The 18,617-nt window shown below is 32.2% G+C and overlaps 1 long non-coding RNA gene across 1 annotated transcript; it reads right to left on the bottom strand.

Annotated features, from left to right (window-relative positions):
- Window positions 1-13,814: 13,814 nt before the first annotated feature.
- LOC127117034 (uncharacterized) lies at window positions 13,815-14,501 on the bottom strand. Its single transcript, XR_007801803.1, has 2 exons — window positions 14,231-14,501; window positions 13,815-14,024 (listed from the first exon to the last, which is right to left on the bottom strand). It is a non-coding gene; the product is annotated as an uncharacterized LOC127117034 (long non-coding RNA).
- Window positions 14,502-18,617: the final 4,116 nt, after the last annotated feature.

The following is an 18,617-nucleotide window of genomic DNA, read 5'->3' as shown; positions in this document are numbered from 1 at the left end:
CTCATTATATCCTTCAATGACTTGTTAAGAGCTTCAAAATAAAATTCATTTACCATAGACTTCATTACATATAATGAGTTTTGTTACTTTCAAGAGATTAAGGGCTTGTTTTAAAGACTTTTAATTTTTAGTTCTAAAAATGTGTTTTGTATATCTGTTTTAAAAAATTGTTTTAAAAATGAGAATGAGAAAAAAAGTTGTTTGATAATCAATTCTTTGAAATCTGTTTTTAGGAGTGAGAAAATATATTTGATTATTTAATTTTTTAAAACTGTTTTAAAAATAATAAGATGATAAAATTCTTTGATCATTTAATTTTTAAATTTGATTATATTAAATAACAAAAAATCAGAAATAATTTTATGATCATTTAGTTCCTAACGAATAATTTTTTGTTTATAAAGTAGAGTTAAAGAAAATTTTATATCTAATCAAACATGTTTATTATATAGTTAAATATTTTTAATAATGTAGATTGATTGATAATATAAAAAATATATACATTAAAGTTATTTATAAATTTAATCAATTATAAAATATTTAACATAATGAGTTAATTTGTAATATATTATACAACAAAAAGAAATTAAAAAATATACAATCTTATAAATCAATAAATAATTAAATTAATCTATAATATATCATATATTTTATTATATTTATATATATATATATATATATATATATATATATATATATATATATATATATATATATATATATATATATATATATATATATATATATATATATATATATATATATAAATAAACTGATGGTTGATAGTAAAGAAAATGTACAACAGAATTTATACAAAAGTTTTGTATAATTATTGTGCCATTAATAGAATGACGTGTTTTTTTTTATCATTTTTGAAAACAAAATTGAAAAATGAAAAGCAAAAACATATTTATATTGTTTTGGTTTTTTAATTTTGAAAATTGAAAAATTAAAAATAATTTTGCAAAAGTATTTTTTAAAACAAATCATTCAAACAGATTTTTTGTTTTTAAGTTTTTAAAAATTAAAAAAACAGTTTTTAAAAACTAATTCAAACAAGCCCTAATCAGTTTTTTTTTTCAATATTACATTATAGAACATTCTCAATGTTATATAATAAGCTTTTAAATATATAAAACTAAAGTATCTAACATAATATTTAATAATCATCTTCTGTCCGGACACATGCATAGGTATGGATATTTAGTTAGGATTATAAAATAGAATTATTTGACAACAATGTTTAATTAGGAAGTAATGAACAAAAAACGCTAACTTGAACACACATATCTAAATTATAGAATATTTAGATACACGCATAAATAAATAACCAAATAAAAAGAGAAAAATCAAATAATTAAAATTATTTTCTTATAGTTCTTTTAATTGAGTGTGCCTAAGTAAGTTTTCATCGCAACGAGCACTATATATAAACAACATTGCTGTGGATTGAATAATATCACAAAAGTGTAAGAAATTGACTAAATATTGAACATATAATGGTGTATTGAAATTGTTTAATATTTTTGATATGTCCTTTAAGCTGAAAATGTTCGAATATTAAACTAAATATTTATCGAAAAAACACAAGGAAAATAATAAATATATTATTTCAATGTTATCAGAACTATGTAACATATTAGTTAAAATATTTTAAGCATTATCATTAATATTAATAAAAATAAATAATTATTAAGCTAATTGTCATTAATATTAATAGAAAATAATAATTATTAAACTATTAAGCTAATTAATTAACTTAGCTAGTTTTTTTCTAAAATTATAATGGCAAACGTAAGCAAAATATTGCAGACAAGTAATTAGACCCAAAAACAGAGTTTTTGCTCCAAATACCCCAAATTTGAAAAAAAATTCCTGATATGCCCTGTTTTGAAAAAAAAATCCCAGATTGCCCCCTTTTTCTCTTGGGCCTCGTCACTTGAAGTGACGAGGGGGTGCTGAACGAAATTATGCCTCAAGGGCTCGGCATATGGATTGACGAGGGATTGAACCAAAATTTATGGCCTCATGGGCTCGTCACTTGAAGTGACGAGCTGCTAAAGGAAATTCTTTTTTTTTTTTGTTTTTATTTTAAATAGTATATTAAATTGTAATTATAATTAATATAATTGTTTTTTAAATATTAATTCTATATTTAATTAATATAATTGATTTAATTAAAAATAATAATAATTTATTTATAAAAAAATATTTAAAATAAATAATAAATAATTTATAATAAATAGTAAATAGTAAATAATTATTATTATTATTATAATAATAATTTGTGATATTGTTATTTTTGAAATATTATTAATAAAAATGAATAATTTTTAGAATATTAATAATAGAAATAGTTGGTGTTTTATATATTAATAATAAAAATGTTATTTTTCCCTCCATAATGTAAATCTTTTTTTGGGAATGATATTTTTCCCGCCAAAAAGTTTTTGTGTTTTTACTGTCTCGGCCAATGATTTGCCGAGTATTCACTTATTAATTTTTGTATAAGTAGCAGAACTGGTAGAAATGAAACTCACACCACCAAATCCTTTCTTTAGTTCATAATGTCTGTTTGTGGTCTTGTATTTTATGGACACGGTGAAAAAATGAGTGTTTGCCTTGATCCGCAATGGAATTTCAGAACACTGATTTCTGCCATCCACACTGGCTTCCGACAGTTGGGCGGGCGTTGTATGAAGGTGAGGAAAGTAGAGTATCGTTGTCCATACATAACGTTGACTGATGCAAGCCCCGATGGTACGTACATGTATTACCTGGATCGTATAGAAAATGATGAAGATGTCCAATGTATGTTTTCGGCACATAGTGGTGAAGTTAATAGAGGAGTTGAAGGTCCACTTGTGTTGGTTGTTGTTGTTGATTAGTTTTTTAATTACCACTTGTGTTGGTTGTTGTTGTTGTTTAGTTGATGTGGTCGTACTTTGTAACCAGAAGCCTTTGATTATCAAATGTATTTCATAAATGTTTGTTCCCAAAAGACATTAGAAATACAAAATGGTTTATATATATTATGTGCATAGTAGTTAATAAATAAATAAATAAACATAGTCATCTGAACGAATATTTAAAACAACAAGATAATCATCTGGAAGGTCGTTGGGATGATCCTGCAACATTAGGACATTTCCTACGCATGTGTCCTATTTCGCGACAAATTCCACACCTTCTCTTCTCCTTCTCAACGTCGTCCATCTCGGTTCTAATCCTGGTGCTGTTTGGGCGCCCTTTCTTCCTCCTTCTCATAGAGTCGTCGTGGCAAAGAGTATATCCTTCATATTGTGGCCAATTCTCCTCATGGGGAAGTCCTAGGAAACTCTCCTGATAGACCTTGAAGACGTTACGAATTTTGAAGACGTCTGGAATGTGAATGGAATAGTCCTGGCGTATGCTCGAACATGCTGCGATTACATGAGAGCAAGGTAAGTGAAATGCCTGAAATTTCCCACAGTCACAGTGTTGTTTCCTTAGATCAACGCTGAACGTTCCGGTTGGTCGACCGTCGTTATGATTAATCTTCTCTTGGACCATGAAATAAAATCTCTCTCGGTCGAACTGCATGACGTTATGCGTGTTAGCTTTGATGACTTCCTCAGCCATCCCCTTGTTGCAGTTATCAGTGAAAACCTGCCCAGAGGCTAACATTTTTGTCCACTGATGGCCTCTTCTACCAAATAGTGATCCTAAACGATAGTACGTAGATTTGACCAACGCAGTGATTGGAAGGTTCCGGGTTTCTTTCAACACGGCGTTCATTGCTTCTGCTAGGTTAGTTGTCATGTGACCCCAGTGTTGCCCTCCGTCAAATGCCCTTGCCCACTTCTCGCGAGGGATGTTGTCTATCCATGATAAAGCGTTGTTGTTTGTTCTTCGGATTTCCCCCCGGTAGTAGTTAAACGTTGCCTCTGTTAATGCATAACCCATGTTAACAACCATTTTCCGCAGATCCTTGTCTTTAATCTCCCGCATGAAGTTTTGCGCGATATGTCTGATGCAATAGACGTGTGATGAAGGAGGAAACTGCCATCCATTTTCCGGGTTGTTGTATGCACTCTTTATTGATTCATGCCTGTCTGATATTAGGCATAGGTTTGCTTGGGGGGTAACATGCATTCTCAAATTCTTAAGAAAGAAACTCCAGGCTTCCTTTGTTTCACTTTCAACCAATGCGAACGCTATCGGAAATATGTTTCCGTTCCCATCCTGTGCCACAGCCATCAGCAGAGTCCCTCTGTACTTGCCATACAACCAAGTTCCATCAACCTGCACAATTGGTTTACAATACGCGAAGCCACGTATACATGGTCTAAACGCCCAAAATAGACGATGAAATATCCTTTGGTCACCCAAGTATGAACCATCATTTGAAATCACAGGTAGGGTTTGTAATTCTATAATGGTACCTGGAAGATATGTTTTCATTACCAGTATCCACTGCGGAAGATCGTTGTAAGATGTCTCCCAATTTCCATAGAGCGACTCAATCGCCTTACACTTTGCAATCCATGCCTTTTTGTATGATATGATATACCGGTATTTCTCAACAACATGAGCAATGATAACCTTCACCTTAAGAGAAGCGTCCCGATTTACAAGCTCCATTATGCTCTTGCTAATCATCTCTGAACTGAGTTTTGTATGGTCTTGTGACATGGAAGTTGTTGTGCACGTATGAGGCCCACTAGACTTACCAACTCTCCACCTTGAGTTGCCCTTGCGCAAAGAGACCCTGCATTTGAAATTGCATGTTGCATTTCTACATTTGATGACAAAACGTACACTGTCAGATTTAACCACAGAGAAATCTAGACTACGTTTTATATGCCATTGTTGCAACGCCAGAAGACACTCTTCCTTATCTTCATACTCTATGCCCTCCTCAATTTCGTCAGAGTTGTGAGTTGGTATGGAACTGCCGAAAACGGAGGTTGGTTCGGCATCATCCAAACTTATATTTTGCATGTGCGCAGGTGGATTGTACAAACTAATTGGTTGCACTCTTAGTGCAACAGCCGGTGTGTCTAATATTTCCTCATTGCCATCGTCATCGCTAACACCGAAAAGATCTTCAAATCGAACCTCCTCAAGATCATCCTCACTATTCTCGCCCACCTCTTCATTTGGTATGAAAGGTTCATTATTTTGAGTCGGCTCTTCGTCAATGGCTTGACTCATTCCATAGTCGTGTGACTGTACAGATTGCGTTGGATAGAAGTGAGACGGTTGTTCCTCAACATTGCCAATCGGTTGTTCTTCGGGAATATCAACTAGACGAACATATATCTCAATGCTGGGTAATTGAGATAATGTTACATGACATTGAAACATCGACCTGACATCTTCGTCGGTCTTAATCGGTGTCATTATGTGAAAGACGGTATTACCATCTCCATTAAATAATGGTTGACGATAAATGATGTCTTCAACATAACGTTGCAACTTCTTTTCAATACGGTCTTTTAAATGGAAATAGTCGGAGTTGATGTGGATCTTGAACCTAGTTACATTCGTATTGCAAAATGAGAATCCCTCATTTGAACATGTGAAAAGTGATCCTTCGGAATGGATAGAAACAACTAAGTTTCTTTGAGCCATGGATGTGTAAATTTCTTTGATTTTGTGTAATTGTAAGTTGAGGATTTGAGTTGATGAATGTAAATGAGGTAGTAGTAGTATTTATAGGAAAAATCAATTTGATTTGGTATACATAATAAAACAAAAACCAACTCACATGCTGAGAGAGGGGAAACGCGTGCCTTTGAATTGCATGTGATACCTCGCCATTCCATTTACCGAGTTAATGAAGACCAACGCATGCACTCGCCATTCCATTTGGCGAGTTAATGAAGACCACGCATGCACTCGCCATTCCATTTGGCGAGTTGATGAAGAAGTATTCAGAACTCGTCAATCAAAGTGACGAGGACTAGGTACACAAAATTTTCAAAATTTTTTCCTTTTGCATGGGAATCTCACAGAGGAATCCGATTCCATTTTTTGCATGCATGCCATATATTTACATGCAAGGGTCTAATCCCTACATTTACTACATTTTCTCCATTCAATAGTCTAATCATACATTTACTACATTTTTTACTACATTTTTTTATTATTATTTAACCCATATAAATATCCAATACTTCTACATTTCTTACTCACCAATATCCAATACTACATTTTCTATTACACACATTTTCACCAATTTCTATTACTCTCTTCAATTACTACACTTCCTTTCAAGATGTCTTTCCTATGGATGGGCGAATCACACCGTGGAACGGCGGCAAACATTGCCGAATACGTAAGTCTCATTGAAATATTCATTTTTATTATCGTTTTTTACTATCGTTTTTTATTTTCGTTCTTTATTAGACCAAATATTCATTACTGTTATTTATTTTAATTTCAGCAAGATGGAAATTTTCGGGTTCATTCGCATTCATATATTCAACCAAGTGCGGTTATTATACCGTACTTGGAGCTAGCTGGTTTTGCGAATGTGGCAAAAATTACAAGTCTAAAAGTAGACTCTAAACTCATTGTGGCGTTGTTAGAGAGATGGAGACCGGAGACACATACATTTCATTTACCAACCGGTGAATGTACCATCACATTAGAGGATGTGAGCATGTTATTCGGTCTCCGAATCCATGGAAAAGCTGTCAATGGGCCAACAAACGTAACAAATGACGTTTACATGGAATATTTGGGAATCCAACCAACCGCCTCGGATAAAAATGGGGCTTCTATCAAAATTGTTTGGCTAGAAGCAGTATTAACGCAACTAAAAAATAACCCTAACCCGTCCGAGGCAGAAAATATTTTACATGCAAAAATTTATATTTTACTTTTAATTGCTACTTTTTTAATGCCAGATAAAAGTCACAATTTGTTGCATTCTTCTTGGATACCTTTAGTAGGAGACCTTGAAAAATGTAATTCATACAGTTGGGGTTCTGCTTGTTTGGCTACATTATATAGACATATGTGCAAGGCGGCCCATAGAGGAGTAAAGAGCATAGGAGGATGTGTGGTATTACTATCTGTATGGGCATTCACACGCATACCCTTGATAGCCCCAGTTAGTAACGAGGTTCCATCATTTCCTTATGCATTAAGGTAACGATTTACTTTTAAATCCAATTTAAATTTATTCAAATTATTTATACATCACTTTAACGTATTTTTGTATTTTTTTTAATATGCAAGATGGTGCAAACGAGGTATGAATTATCGAACTAATCCTCGACATCATTTACAAGGGTACCGTGTTGCAATAGAACACATGGAAGAAAAAGATGTAAGAATGATTATTTATAATATTTAACTTATTTAAATTTATTATATACATTCTAATATTTATTATAATATTAAACTTATTTAAATTTATTGTATACATTCTAATATTAATTATAATATTAAAGTTATTTATTTTTAACATTCTAATAGTTATATTTCTTTTAACAGTTTATTTGGAGGCCGTACATACAATATCCAGTGCCTGATTATAATGACAGCCGAGTCTGGAGTGCAACAACATACATCGTATGTTTCTATACCGTTGAGATGCATCAGACGGATCGAGTCAAACTCCAATTTGGATTTGAACAACAAATACCGTCTCCTCCAAGATGTCTAAGTGAACACCATAACATGACTATGGTCAAAGCTTGGGACACGCATTGGCAAGATTTAAATAAAGAAGAGCTGAAAGAATGGAAAAGAAGAAGGCATTTGGTGTTACAAGGAAACTCGGTCAATGGTGAGTCTAAGCCGGATAGACAATACATGAATTGGTTTTTATCAATTCCTTTTATGCACGTTGCTCCGACACAATTTTTGGATGATCCCCGTCAACGTGTAGCTTCCGCAACCCAACACACAACATCACCCCCACAACAACATAACCAACCATCCTCCTCAGCTCAACCAACATACCAACAACATAACCAACCATCCTCCTCAGCTCAACCAACATACCAACACATCCAGACCATCCAACAACACACCTTTTATTCCACCTCAACCCAACACCATAATCCCCAAACTCCATTCCCTCCAACAAACTACTTTAACAACCAACAATATCAACAACAACCCAACCTACGCCCACCCATACAATACACTCCAATTCCTCAACCCAACTTCGAATACTCAAACCCTCATTCTCAACCCCAACCTTCTAACACCACATACGCACGTCCCACTCCCACATACAACCCTGATGATGTGTATTATCCTCCTATCCAACACACCCCACCCCAAACCTACACACAAACCACACATTCACTACCCAACTTTGAGCTCACCGATGACCATTTAATGAGTATGCCTTCTTTTGGCGTTCAAGAACTCGACGTTATGGATATGCCTCCTAACACATCACAACAACGTCAAAGTCAACAACAACAACAAAACGCCCTTGATGAATTGTCTTCCGACTCATCTCCGTCTCCTGCAAGACAAAGACAAGAAGACTTGGGCAAGGAAAAACGAAAAAAAGTTGGCACAAGATGTGGAACAGGCGGTCACTATAGATAAAATGTATTGCTTCCATTGTATCAATAAAATGTATTTCTTCCATTATATCAATAAAATATATTTGCTTTCATTATATCAATTAATCATTTTTATTATTAATATTTCAAAATTAATAATATCACAATTTTTTAATTATCAATAAGAAATATAATTATTTACAATTTATTTAAATCAATTAAAAATTATCACAATTAAATCAATATTAAAGAATTAAATAATAAACTATTTAATAAACTATTCAATATTAAAGAATTAAAGAATTAAAAAAATTATATTAATTATTATTATTCAATTAAAGAATTAAAGAATTAAAAAAAACTATTCAATTAAAAACTATTCAATATTAAAGAATTAAAAAATTAAAAAAAATTATATTAATTATTATTAGTATTTAATAAACTATTTAAAATATTAAAGAATTAAAGAATTAAAAAAATATTAATTATTATTTTTCAATTAAAGAATTAAAGAATTAAAGAATTAAAATAAACTATTAAATTAAAACTTATTCAATATTAAAGAAATAAATAATTACAGAAATAAAAAAAATTGAATTCTGCACATGCTCGTCACTTGAAGTGACGAGCCAATGAAACCAAAAAAGTTTCGTTCACCCCCTCGTCATTCAATTTGCCGAGAGTATACTGTAAAAAAGCTATTAGCACCCCCTCGTCACTTGGAGTGACGAGGCCAAACTTAAAAAGGGAGTATTTTGGGAATATTTTTTCAAAATGAGGTATAGTGGGAAAAAAAATTCAAAATGGGGGCAAGACAGGAAAAAACTCCCAAAAACATCCCAAACAATCCATTGTCACTTCAAAGACCCAATTATTGTTCGTTTTGATATGCTACTAGTCTAAGATGTGACATGCTTTTTGTTCACTCATCCGTCATCACAGTTTCTTTTCTTTGTGATAGTGTATCTGCCCTTGATGTGATGTTTGTTTCTTGTTGTCTTTTGATCATTGAACCAGCAATACATCTCATATAATAATTGAAGATTTAAATATGAAGAATAAAAATTGAAAATAAATTAAAAATAACACACAACATGAAAACAAGAAGAAAAAAGTTGACTATGTATCATGGTCTTGTATTTAACGGTCACATTCTCAATTAAATATGACACCGTTGTTATTACCTTTATTTTCTTATTAAAACCTTTGGGATTTTCTATTGTTTTTCTTGGAAATTTCGAAAAAAAATTAAAAAATTTCAAAATATTCGATAAAAAATCAATGATTTTTTGAATTTTTTTTTAAGCAATACATGAATTTTCAAAATAATTTTTTTTTAAACTATCAGAAATTTTAAAATTTCTGATAAACTATAACATTTTTTTAAAAAATCGATAAAAATTTTATACCGACAATTTAAAAATGAATTATCAAAAATTTGGTTTGTTATTGAAAATTTTGAAAGAATTAGTGAAAATTTCATTCTCACTTTTGATTCAAATTTATCCATGAATAGTTTGAAAATCATGAAAATACGTGAGGGCCGCAGATTTAATTGAAGGGATGACGGGTTAAATGATCCATAGTTTTATGTTGTGTTAAGATAATCCCAAATAGATTTTACTAACCATATATTTTATTGATATACCCAATGAGATCCTTTCTCAGAAAATTTCATCTCATACTTCTATTGTTATTCTCCCATTCCTACGATATTTAAAATATTCCAAATTTTATGGTTTCACTTTTTATATATTAAATAATTTATCGTTTAATTTTTACCATTCCAATTAACTTCTTTGAAATTGGAGAAGTTGCACCCATTCACCAGAGTGTATCGGAGAACTTTGCTCAAAGAATTATGGTACCTAATTTCTCTTCACCAAATAATTTGCTTTTAAGTATTTCAATATGAAGATTTGTTCACCGAATAACTCACATCATAGTTATCTGGTATTATAATATTTAGGATAACTTGATTACAAGTTTTTCGGTTATTTGCATGTTACTCATCGGGTAACTTACATGTAAGTAATTTAGTATGCATTTTTTTAATGTTTCATAGATATGGAGACCCCTTTACATATATGTGATAAAAATCAGACATGTGTAGTAGAGCTGTCAATTTAAGGGGCCAATTAATTTAGGCCCCAACCCCCAAAATAAGGGGGCCTAAAAAAATTAAAGAATAGTAAGCCCTCAAATACATAGACCCTAAAGTTAGATGGGCCCAAAATTTAAAAGAGGGCCATAAGGCCCCAAATAAAATAAAAAAACTTAATTTTGAAAAACAAAATAAAATAAATTCAAAAAATAAAAAAACTTTATTTTAAAAACCAAAATAAAATAAATTCAAAATATAAAAAAATAATTTTTAAATAAATCTGCTAAAAATTTCAAAAATAAAAAACAACTTTAATAAAAATTAAAAATAAAATTTTCAACATAAAATTCCAAAAATAAAAAAGAAAAGAAAACATATTACACAAACCAGTTCAATTATGTGACTTGCTAATATTTATACACTTGAGTAGGATTTTATGTTCTTTTTCAAACACAAACAACAATATTATTCATCTCAATTCACGAAAAATACTATGTAAACATATCACTGAAAGATATATGTCGATACTCCGGACATTCAACATTCGAAATTGAAGTAAATCAATACAAACATGAACCACATATCACATAAACAAAGACACTAATTCAACCAAAAAAACATGAAAAGATAAATTCAACAACCAGAATAAAGTATATGGCACTAAAATTAGTCTTCCACTTCAATCTTGCAATCCAAATGTATGTTGAGTCATTGTCACCTCAGTATTGCCTTCATCATTAGTGTTGATATCTTCCTCATATTAAAAACACAATAAATCATACTTAGGTGCAGATGCAACAAAACAATGACATGAGTATATCATAAACATGAACAAATAAAAATAAATAAAATACAAAGTAGTATTACCATTCATATTTTCCGAAAATCCATGCAACCAGCTTCGAGTACAAATCAACATTTGGATGTGTTCAGGAAGAGTAGAACTTCTGTATTTCGTAAGAACACGTCCACCGATACTGAAAGAAGACTCAGATGCTACAGTCGTGATAGGAATGCTAAGCACATCGCGTGCCATTATGGAGAGTATCGGAAACTTTTTCTCATTAAACTTCCAATAAAGAAGTACATCAAAATCTTCAGAGTGTTCTTCATTTAGCTCCAGTAATTCATCGTCAAAGTATATATCTAATTCATTCTTTCCAAGAACAAACCTACTCTCAATCGAGTTCCATGTTTTAAAATCCTGCGATATATATAAATAGTTAGGACATATTTTACTCTCAATATTCACAGAAACAACATAACATAATTTTAAACAATATTTAGATAAATACATTTCATTTCTATCTATGTAAGTTCTTAATGTTGCTATGTTTCTATGTTAGATAAAGACCAATCTATTTTTTTCTAATCATTTAACAACATTGAATATTTTTTTTTCAACTAATTAAATAATATCATTGAAATAATTGAAATAATTGAAATATGTTGCTATGTTTCTATGTTAGATAACTCACATTCAACTTTCGATTAAGTTACTAATGATTACAGTAACTCGAAAAAGAACCAAATACATTGTCTGCAATATTATTCAAGCATTTCCTTGTGACCATTATTAGTACTCAACATTCAGAATACACATGTATGCTTTACTAGTAAAGCCACATACAGAGTACAACACAAAGTTTCATGCAATAATCCTTACTAACAATTTCATGCAATAATCCTTCTCTTTTTCTAATACTAATAAAATATAAATAATAGACAACCTAAAGTTTTCAAACAAGTATATATATATATATATATATATATAAAAGAGGAAATGGGGTGAAATAAATATGTTAATATAAAAACTTAGGGTTATAATCTTTGATTTTTTAGCTTTATTCCCCTCTCTAGATAGCTTAGCCAATGTGTTGAACTCATTAGATGGTTGAGAAAGAGAAACACTTTGATTGGTAGAATAACTCACATATTCTTCATAAAGCCCTTTGAATTTATCCATTACATTCTTAAGTTTCCCTTCAGAGGTTGAGGCATCAAGTGTAGTATAGCAAAACTTCAAAAATTTATCCTTCAAGCGTGGATCAAGAATAGCTCCAAATGCTAGCACAATACTATAGTTTTTCCAGTATTTGTCAAATTTCTTTTTCATATTATCAGACATATCTTTTATCACCTTATCAATACTTTTTTGATGTTTTTCTAAAATGCACTGGACTTTCCACACTTGCATGAAATACAGATTTGCAGTTGGATAAGATGAACCAGAAATCAAATTGGTAATTTCATAAAAAGGTTCTAAAAACTCACAAATCCTTTCCCCCTTTTCCCATTCCTCATCAGATGGACAATATTTATAGCTTCTATCCGCCACCTTATAAAACTCAAAAGCTTTCCTATATTGCAAGGCACTTTCAAGCATCAAATAAGTGCTATTCCATCTAGTAGATACATCAAATCTTAAACCACCGCTAACATTTATCCCTGCATCCTCGACACAATCTCTGAACTTAAGCATCCTTCCATCAGATCCTTTAATATGCTTGACACTCTCTCTAATTTTATGGAGGGCTTCACTAGCAACTTTTAAACCCTCTTGGACAATTAAGTTGAGTACATGGGCCGAACATCGGATATGAAAAAATTCACCATCACACATCAAATTGCCTTGCACTCGAAGATGAGTTTTCAAGTGGTCTTGCATGTTATCATTGGCAGATGTGTTATCCAGCGTAATAGTAAATATTTTCTTATCTATTCCCCATTGCTTTAAGCAATCAAACAAAGTAGCTTCCAGTGCAATACCCGTGTGGGGGGGCTTCATTCGAAGAAAGTTAAGAAGACAACTAACTAACTTCCAATTTTCATCAACAAAATGAGCAGTCAAACAGATATAACCCTCACTAGTAGATGTTGTCCAAACATCCGATGTTAGACAAATTTTATTTGGAATCCTACACATGATTTCCTTAAGCTTGATCCTTTCTTTATCATATATTTTTTCAATATATGACACCATGGTATTCCTAGAGGCCATTTCAACACATGGATTCAAATATTTCACCCAAACTCGAATTTTTTCATACTCGACAAAGCTAAAAGGAAGATCATGTGCAATAATGGCTTCTCCAAGTAATTCACGATGTGTGTTTTGGTTGATTGGGGTTAGGCTTGACGATTCCTCTAGACTAAGAAGGCTCAACTGGAAACTTTTACAAATAAAAACATGACGACTTAGATGTGAAGTTCCATAACTTTGACCAGACTTGGGGTTTTTTCCAATGGCAAAATCAGTACTACAAAAATTGCATGCAGCTCTTTCAACTCCATCTTTTCCTTTGCCGATTTTAGTGAAAATAATCCAAAGTGTTGACAATATTTCCTTATGAGTTTCATCTTGACCTTGTGCATACTCACTCGTATCCATTGACTCCATACTATAACAAAAAGAATGTGTGTTATCATAAAACTGTTATGTCATGGTTATATATTAAGAGTCACATTCCAAAAACTAAAACCTCATCATATCCAGTCTCTGTTTAATTAACTGCTTTCAAAACCTCAAATAAAACAGCAATATTGCTGCAGCAGTTTGATATGCTTTTGTGAGCTGGGAACTGAAAAAAAGAAAAGCAGGACTAACCTCTATATTAAGGAATATCTTTTTGCTGAGCAAACTCTCAATGGCCTGGAACACAACATAAGCTCATAAGTACATGAGAGTTCCATATAATATTCAGTGCAAATTTAATTACATGTATAGATTTTCATTTCATAACAGAAGAGGCACGCAGCAAGTATTACAATGCAAACCATTAGTTCATAACAACATAAGGACATGGCATAGCAGATCATCACCAAAGTAGTCCATGAAGGCATTAACTTCATCACAAATCAATAACAGAAGTAGCAAACCTGACTTCATCACAAATCAATAACAGAAGTAGCAAACCTGACTTCATCTCATAATACAATTAACAGAACTTGTTGAGTACTAACTTGTAATAGATTTAACAAGTAACTAACAAACAAGGCATAACAGGCAGTATGTTATTCACAGCACAACATAGCAGCAGGGTCATTAAGACATTAGCAATAACTAACCTAAGTGATATTCACCCTAACTTTCAGTTTTCAGTTAAATGTAGAACCGAACCTAACAAGCTAGTAGTTCATATTTGAATGAACCCACTAACAGATCCATATTTGTTCATTCCCTTCTCTTCTTTGGCTTTATGGTTATCTTTCTTGTTGCTATTAAAGTTCATATTTGTAGTGGTTAAGTTTTCATGTAATATATCCACATGTCTTAGTGGTGAGTTTGTTATTTTTGTATTCAACAATTTGTAGGTTGAAATTTCTCTTGCTACTATTACAGATCAACAAATAAGTTTCTATTGCATTTTTCTTTTATTAAAAAAAGTTGGAAGTTTGGTAAAAGTTAGGCCAAATCTCAATATCAGATCACGAAATAGACCCTGTCATGTACCATAGTAGCATAAATCAACCAAAGGCCATGCCAATTTCAAACCAAATGACCAAGACGTGGACCTAGCATTCATACATTTACCTAAACCATTCCAAGACACATACATAATCACATTACAATTTCATCAAACCAAATTCACATTCATTCATCTCAATCCAAACATAAGCGCATGTTTTGCGGCTGTGATTTTTTCGTTTAGGTTAAAAAGGTGAGAAGTGATTTGGTTTCGGATATGAGAATGGATCACTAAATCAGAGTTGGGGTGAAGGTGAAAGTTCAAGTTAGACTTCGATTAGTAGTCAACATGATGTTGAGGATAATATGATAATTGCTCTTATGTTGTCGGAAGAGTATGCCAAATTAGACAGGCAGTCGGTCGACGCCTTTCCATCTTGGAACCTGTTCCTCATATGCCCTGCATAAATTCCTTACTCCCAACCATAACCGATGCCAATATGGATCACCAATGTCTACTACAGAGGTTGAATGTTTATGGGTTTTGTGAAGTTAAAGTATCTAGAGATGGAAATTGTCAGTTCCGCACACTTTCAGATCAGTTGTACAGATCATAGTACCTTACCGGCAACTTCTGATAAGACATTCCTTCTGACATCATTCAGAGATACTTGTTTCATCAAAATTACGCCAATATACCAATTCTAATTCTATTAAAAAAAAATAAAGCATTCATAAGCATCCAAATTTTCATCAATAATACATCCAGCACATCATATTAACATCAAGCTAAACTAATTCCCCTTAACTTAACAGAAAAACTAGTTGGGGCTGCAGCTATTTTCATTTCATCATTAACTAACTCAGAATTGATTTTCATTTTCATTTTTCCCACTGCAACTAACAAAACATTTCCCCCTATTAACAGAACCAAATCAATAACTTCACTCTTTTAACTAGCTTCACAACTAATTGAATCCTACTCTAACTAACAAATTAACATTTTTTTAACACAGTTAATTCACAGCGTTGTAACGTAACACAATTACACAGAGGAAGTTAACGAAATTGAACGCATGTAATGGAATCAAATCATATATAAGGATTCACTCTTCACAAAATTCTGAGAATCGCCCCACTCACGTGTTAGAATTTCTCATTCATTATCTCAAAGCTCTCTCTCCAATCGATCTTAATTCTCTTAACCTCGCTCTCCAAATTTGATTATGAGAAACAAACAACAACACACACAGTAGCGGAAGATTTTGATAAGAAGAAGAAGAAATCGAACCAGTGAAAGCCGAAGATTCAATACGTGTTTGCGTCGCAACTCCAATTCGGTTAGTTTTCTCACCTCAATCCGGTTTACACTTTCAGTCCAGTTGTTAAAATGACCACTGTTAGAGTTTGCTTAGTTGTTGCTGCTGTTCACAATTGGCCTTTGTTCCAACTTGATGTTAACACAGCCTTCCTCCATGGTGATCTTAATGAGGAAGTTTACATGAAGCCTCCACCTGGTCTCATTTTGTCTACACCAAATCTTGTTTGCAAATTGCAAAGATCTCTTTATGGTCTGAAGCAGGCGAGCAGACAATGGAATACAAAACTCACTGACACCCTTATTGCATCAGGTTATATCCAATCCAAAGCAGATTATTCCCTTTTCACTAAGACTTCCTCTCAAGGTTTCACTATGATTCTGGTTTATGTTGATGATTTAGTAGTTGGAGGCACTGATTCTCATGAAATTTTGCAAATCAAAACTTGTTTGGATGCAAATCCCTCTAACCATCTCTCTGTATCTGGTAACAGTTAAAAGGTTTCAGCCTTTGGAGTAAAAGCTTCCCGATTCGTCCAGCACCCACCGTTCCTATCGTCTTTCCTTCAAGATCATAGGCTCTATGTGCAATGCCAGCAACATCCCATTCTCCTATAATAGACTGATGGTAACCAGGCACAAAATTCCTCACCAGAATGAGAATTCTCATGAGCTCATCCTCAGCAACAGATATTGTGTCCAATTACTAGGCACTACCCTCCAATCTGATATCAACTAAATCAACTAAAGAACCTAAATTTGCAACAGAATGACTCAAAGTACCACTAAGATTAAAACACGGCAAATTAATCATCGAAACTTTATCATCAGAATTGCATTTTAATCAAATTTATATCATGTATAAAGTTGTTGAGGCATTTCCACAAACAACTTGTGAGTGTACATATTAAGTAGTATTATAAACATGTTGATTCAAATGAGATAAAAAATGAAATTTGATATTAAGAAAACTAGAGATTAAAGAGAAATGGAGATAGAAGAGTACCTTTATTTCTGTGATAGAGAAAAGTCGACGGCGGTGTAATTGGTTGACGGTGGCGGAAGCTTTGCATAGAACATGAATGGAGTGATAAACTCAAGTCCAAATTTTGGGAATAAAATAAGGCCCCTCAATGGGGCCTAAAAAATGCATTATATAAAGGGCCTAAAATTTTAGGGCCTAAAATAAATCTCAATGATAAGGGGCTTAATATATTGGGGCTTTAATAGGGCTTAATAATTGGGACTTTTAAATATAGGGCTTATTTGACAGCTCTAATGTGTAGATAACACTTATGCATTCTCAACTATGCAAAAATTCGATACATGGGAAGAATTGATAAGGTGGATTAAGGAGTTTGGAATCAGATATAAAGTGAGTGTTATCGTTACTCGTTCAGATACCGAAAAAGGGGAGAGAGAGAGAGAGAGAGAGAGAGAGAGAGAGAGGTAACAAATTAATCTTTGGTTGTGATAAAGATAGAAAATATAAGGAAATAGATAGTGAAACACAAAGTGCTACTAATATGATTGTCCATTCAAAATCAACTCAACACCGTCTAAAGTTGGTTCATGATGGAAGATTGATGTAAAATATGGACTTCACAACCACGATTTACTAGGTAGATTTGGAGGTCATGCATTTGTTGTTCATCTAACAGATGAACGACAATATGTTGTTGATTTGACAAAGCGTCATATTTCACCCAAACATATATTGTTGCCCTTATAAGAGTGAAATTCAGAGAATGTTATTTGAATAATGGAAATATATAAACATAAGAGTAAATTACAAAAATAGAACAAATGTCATAGAACTGAGACACAATATTTATTTAAGCTGATATAGGACATTGGTTATGTTTACTATAATAGAAGATGAGTTGACTCAGATGTTGTGAGAGATATTTTTTGGGCCCATCCAGATTCAGTCAAGTTATTTTATGGGCAGCACATACAAGATAAACAAATATAGGCTACCTTCATTTGAAATTGTTGGTATGACATTAAGTGAGTTGACATTTAATGTTACATTTTCTTATATGGAATCTAAGCATATTGAAAACTTTTGTTGGGTATTAGATAAGATAAAACAATTGTTTAAGAATGATTACGTCCACAAGTGATTTTGATTTGTAGAGATCTTGCTTTGATGAAAGTAATTGAAATTGTGTTTCCAAGGATGATTAATTTTCTTTGTCGATTTTACATCAACGAAAATGTTCAAGCAAGATGCAAGCAATATGTTATGAATGATATGTAAGAGGT

Source organism: Lathyrus oleraceus, chromosome 1 (genome assembly GCF_024323335.1).
Source record: "Lathyrus oleraceus cultivar Zhongwan6 chromosome 1, CAAS_Psat_ZW6_1.0, whole genome shotgun sequence".
NCBI lineage: Eukaryota > Viridiplantae > Streptophyta > Magnoliopsida > Fabales > Fabaceae > Lathyrus > Lathyrus oleraceus.
The sequence above is the reverse complement of the archived record's forward strand: the minus strand, read 5'-3'. Positions and strand labels throughout refer to the sequence as shown.